Here is a 6,011-nt window from a genome sequence, read left to right as displayed (position 1 = left end):
ATCTGAGTAACCAATTGGTGATGATATTAATCCACTTGCCACCTTGAAAAATGTAATTATTTCCTACTATTTTCAGTAGAAAATAGTAGGAAATGAAGATTAATAAATGAAGATTAATGAAGATTAAATTAAGATTAATAAATGAAGATTAATGAAGATAAATGAAGATTAATAAATTTAAATTTGGCTTGGCAGTCAGATTTATCAAGAAGTTTGCCAGATTTATGCCATTGCCTATCATATGTTTTTACTGAAAAGATAAGCAGTCTCATGTCCTCGACAATCCATGTTCCTAGACAACCAGAACAAACATAGTATATTTTCTCTGAAGCAAGGAGATCCAATGTCTCTTTACAGTTGTCATACCACTAAGGAATAAAACAGTAATTTTTAAAAGCTATTTACATGTACTTACATGTGAATGTAGACAATTCAATGGATTATATTGTTGCAATTTTCAAAAGCACATTTACACGGGTAAAGTGCATTTACACGTGTAAAACAATTTTAAGAGCTTGATTTTCAAAAGCATTTACACACGTAAAACTGTTTTACATGTATAATTGCAGTTTACCTGTTAAGTGGGCTTTTGAAAATTGCTACTATAGTATATTACATTTATGACTGTAACTACTTTGAACACTTGTCAGCGTGTAAATGCTTTTTAAAATTAGACCCTAAACTGTTCAGTGGATCCTGAGGTATTCCAAACAAATACCTAGGGTCTTCCCAAACTCATTGGGGTTAGATTGGGAATAAAATATCTTCTGTTAACCTAGGATCCTATGAAATAAAGCTAGAGTACCTATCAATAAAAACAGTAAAAAGTGATGGTAAGATCATGCAGCTGGAAAATTTGTAAGATCAGTAATATTCCATTCTAAGGACATGCAATCCAAATTGTGGCCTCTTCATGAGTTTATTTTGTGATCAGTTGGGAGAAACCCAACAAAGACAAGACTACATTTAATTCAGAACCTTTGCCAGTTTTTGCTTCCTTAGCAGGATATTGAAGTTTTCTAATATTAAAATTAAAAATGGCTCTGTAAATCATGAGAATTAAAAAAAAATATTCTATAATTGTACTAAAATGTGATATATTTTGGGAAGTCATTGTATAAATAATTGGTGATATGTTATCCAAAGTACACACATTGCACAATGCACAAATGACAAATATTTTTCAATGGAAAGGAAATTGTAAAACAAGGAGTCATGGCATGAGTCTAAAATGGGATAGACTAGGGGTACGTAACTCTGATCCTCGAGTGCCACAAACAGGTCTGTTTTTCAGGATATCAATAGTAACATAGTAACATAAATAATGCTGATAAATAACAAAATGTTCCATCCAGTCTGCCCAGCCAGTTGCATAGAGTAATAACTGCAGATTACCCTCATGCCTTCTGTTCAGGGTAGTAACTACTGCTCCATGTAGGTAACACCATGCACACATGTAAACTTTGGATTTAACAGAGATTACTCAATTTCTTCATTTCCATTCTCTAGCCACTAAGGATCCTCTGTGTTTGTTCCATGCCCTTTTTAATTTCATTACAGTTCCTATCTTCACAACCTCTTCCAGAAGGGCATGCCATGCATCTTCCACTCTTTCTGTGAAGAAATATTTCCTGGCATTGATCCTGACTCTTCCTACTTGGAGTTTCATATGATGACCCCTTGTTATACAACTTCCTTTCCATCAGAAAAGGTTGGATTTCAGTGCATCATTAATTCCTTTCAGGTATTTGAAAGTCTGATTTATATCTCCCCATCTGTCTTCTCCTCCAAGGTATACATTGGGTCCTCCAGTCTTAAGGTGCAGAGCCAACACTATTTTGGTCATCTTTCCCTGGACCATTTCAGTCCTGTCCTTAACCTTTTTGAGATACGGCCTCTAGAACTGTGTTCCGTCCGTCGGTCTCAGACGGCTTTGACCTCTGTGCCTCACCTTTATTCCTTCTCTCTCCTCAAGCCTTGGGAAGATGGCTGCTGCCACGTCTTCATGCAACTCTCTCCGGTGTCCCCTGAATGGCAACGACGATGGTGTTCGCCATGATTTTCCTGAGGGCCTCCTAGGGTGCGCGTGCACAAGCCACCCATGTCTTTATATACATCATGGTGGGAACCTCGGGGGCATCCCCTCCGAGTGATGTCATCACATCCTGGTATTTAGCCTGCCCTTAATTTGCTAACTGTTATTATTTAGGAAAGTTGTGGGTGGATCTTTGGGCCGGTGGCAGATGACTACACCCCTGGGGGGGAAGATCCTGAGAGGGACCACCAGTCAGGCTCAGAGTTATGAGACAGACACACACTAGTTCTTTTATTAGACAGTATACTGAATCAGCAGAGGTGGCAGTAGTGAGCTGGAAAGCCCGGTTGGGCTGTAGTCCCTCTGATACTGGAACAGCGATCCCTGGAGGCTGAGCTGTAAAGAAACTGAAATATAGTGAGTAGGCAGAGTATGCAGAGTTCATGGACAGAACCTGATGGTAACACTCCCACAATGTCTCAGAAGCCTAGGAGCTGGAATAAAGTAGGCCCTCGAGGAGCGAGTACCTGGTTCCAGGGAAAGCTCTGAGAGAGCGCTGGTAACTCAAAGATGTAGTAGGCAGCGATGACTTCCAGGCAGAAGTGAATTCCGAAGAAGTCCGGGAACGAGGGCCTCGAGGAGCAAGTACCGGTTCCAGACTACAATCTACAAAGTAAGAGAGAACTAGGCCCCCGAGGAGCGGGTACCCCTGGTTAGTCCGAGGAGGCAGAGTAGCGTAGATAGAACAAATCCTTATCCGTATCCTTATCCATATCCTTATCCTTGCTAACTCGAGTTGTTAGCAATTTAGAGACCTTTAAATATTTGAAGCGGATGATGTCATCTCAAGGGGACGCCTCTGAGGTTCGAGCCACTTCTGGTACTTGAGGCAGGGCCGCGCGGTGCGCGTGCCCCTAGGCATGCAGCATCGGGCCGGTCCAGGGATGCCGGACAAGGGCGGCCGAAGAACGCCGCAGCAGCCAGCCTTCCATCAACCCCAGAGGGAGTCACCAATGCGGTAAGGTGGGCGGAGTGGAGACGTCGTGCAGCGACGGTCATAACAATACCTCTCTTCAAAGGGCGATCTCTTCGGGTACCAGGTTTTGGTTTTGAAGGATGCGTGAGATGGAACTGACGAAGCATCTCTTTGTCTAGGATATTGGTCTGAGGCTCCCAAGAGATCACTTCAGGGTCGAAACCTTCCCACTTTGGAAGGTATTCAAAAGCCTTGTCTCTTTTACGAACATCCAGAATCTCTGTGACTTTGAGTTCTAATTCGTCTTCTGTATTCATGATAAGTGAGTTTTGAGATAAAGAAGATAGTTCACTAGGAGTTGTATCATCTTCGTCTTGAGATATTGAAGAACATTCACTGGTTAGTGTATTGTCTTCATCTTGAGATATTGCAGAACATTCACTGGTTAATGTATCATCTATCTTTCCCCCAAAGCAAATGTCTGCACCAGCTGGTGACACAGATGGTTAAGTCCTTCTGGAGATTCTTTTCCATATTTTCTGACGATGCTTTATTTTTAAAAGTTGAAAGTACACCTGTCCTTTCGGAGGCTCAGCTTTAGACTTCTGTCATATGGCACAGTCATAGGGCTCCTGTGGAGGAAGAATATCAACTACTTCTTTGGAGAAGATATCCCCGAAGGGGGTGTACTTGTATGGCAGTCCCGGTACTGCTGGAGTCGCAGGCATGCCAATAATAGGCGATATCTCCTTAAGGCATTTCCCATGACATTCTGGGCCCCAGTGGGAGAGATCCAGAGATGCCCAGTCAAATTGGGATTGGTGTACTTCAACCAGGGTAACCCCAGGACGATAGGGTGCACAGCCTTTTCCAGTACGAAGAAGGAGAGCGATTCCGTATGAAGAGCTCCGGTGTAGAGAGTAACTTATTCGGTTTGGCAAGTCACATCTCCCGGTAAGGGCTCTCCATGAATGGAGGATAATCGTAGTGGGTCTTTCAACTTGATGAGGGGGATCCTCAAATATTCCTAGACATCTGAGAATGAAGTTGCCTCCTGCCCCCAAGTCAACCAGGGCAGGAGTCTGAACCGTTACTGGTCCGTAGGTCAAGGAGACTGGGAGAGAGAGCGTACAAGAGGGTGCAGTAAGGCCTAAGAATAATCCTCCTGTAGGACTTTGGCCCATCTGTGCTTTCGGAGGAGTGAAGCATGTAGAGACATCATGGCCGGGCTGACCACAGTACATGCAAAGGCCGCGCTTTTTCCAAAATCTTCTCTCCTTGGAAGTCAAGCGTCCATGACCAAGATGCATATGTTCGTCTATATCAGCAGCAAGGATTGCTGGAACCATCCGAGGTGTAGAGACAGCACTGGCCTGTTTCAACCCGGGTTATACCCTAGGCCGGAGTTCCTTCACCTTGTCCCTCAGTCGTTGATCAATCTGAGTAGCCAAGGCTACTAATTCATCCAGCGAGTCAGGTGTTTGGCAAGCAGCCAGCTTGTCCCTTAAACGGTTATCCAGGCCTCTGAAAAAGAGAGTCTTGAGGCATTTGGGGTCCCAGTGAAATTCTGCCGCAAGTGTTTTGAACTCTATGGCAAATTCAGCCAAAGATCTGTTGCCTTGCTTCAAATCAACCAAAGCAGAACCGGCGACAGAGGTTCAAGCAGGGTCATTGAAAACAGATTTAAACAAGTCCATAAATCCTTCTATGTCCTGCAAAATGGGGTCTTTACATTCCCACAAGGTAGATGCCCAAGACAAGGCCCCACCATCCAGGTATGAAAGGATGTAGGTAGTCTTGGAGAGAGCTGTAGGAAATAGAGACAGCTGTAAGGCAAAGTGCATGCAGCACTGGTTCAAAAAGCCCCGGGTTTTCTGGATTTCTCCGGAAAAGCAGATTGGAGTCGCCAGTGGTACAGCAGTTGTCAAAGTTACCTCCGGTAACTGACCTTCTTGGTAGGAGGCTGTGCCTTGAACCTTCTGTGTGTGTAGCTGATGAAATGCTGCAGTAAGTTTCTCCAAGGTGTCTTGCTGCTCCACAATGCGCTGGGCCAGGCCTGGTATGGCCTGCAAGGCATTGAGTTCTGCCGGATCCATAGAGTTAGCAATCTGTTATTATTTAGGAGAGTTGTGGGTGGACCCTTGGGCTGGTGGCAGATGACCACGCCCCCGGGGGGGGGGTGAAGATCCCGAGAGGGACCACCGGTCAGGCTCAGAGTTAGGAGACAGACACACACTAGTTCTTTTATTAGACAGTATACTGAATCCCCAGAGGTGACAGTAGAGAGCTGGAAAACCCGGTTGGGCTGTAGTACCTCAGATACTGGAACAGTGATTCCTGGAGGCTGAGCTGTAGAGAAACTGAAATATAGTGAGTAGGCAGGGTATGCAGAGTTCATGGATAGAACCTGATGGTAACATTCACACAGTGTCTCATAGAAGCCCAGGAGCTGGAATGAAGTAGGCCCTCGAGGAGCGAGTACCTGGTTCCAGGGAAAGCTCTGAGAGAGAGATGGTAACTCACAGATGTAGTAGGCAGTGATGACTTCCAGGCAGAAGTGAATTCCGAAGAAGTCTGGGAACGAGGGCCCTCAAGGAGCGAGTACTGGTTCCATACTGCAATCTACAAAGTAAGAGAGAACGAGGCCCCCGAGGAGTAGGTACCCCTGAGGAGGCAGAGTAGGCCCCCGAGGAGTAGGTACCCCGAGGAGGCAGAGTAGCCTAGATAGAACGAATCCTTATCTGTATCCTTATCCCTGCTAATTCAAGTTGTTAGCAATTCAGAGACCTTTAAATATCTGAAGCGGATGACGTCATCTCAGAGGGACGCCCCTGAGGTTCGTGCCACTTCTGGTACTTGAGGCGGGGCAGCGCCACGCGCATGCCCATAGGCATCAGGTCAACATGGTGGATTGCAGCATCAGGCTGGTCCGGGGATGCTGGATGAAGGCGGTTGAAAAACGCCATGACAGTCAGCCTTCCATCAACCCCGGAGGGAGTC

Source organism: Rhinatrema bivittatum, chromosome 2 (assembly GCF_901001135.1).
Source record: "Rhinatrema bivittatum chromosome 2, aRhiBiv1.1, whole genome shotgun sequence".
NCBI classification, from domain to species: domain Eukaryota; kingdom Metazoa; phylum Chordata; class Amphibia; order Gymnophiona; family Rhinatrematidae; genus Rhinatrema; species Rhinatrema bivittatum.
Note: the sequence above shows the minus strand (reverse complement) of the source record.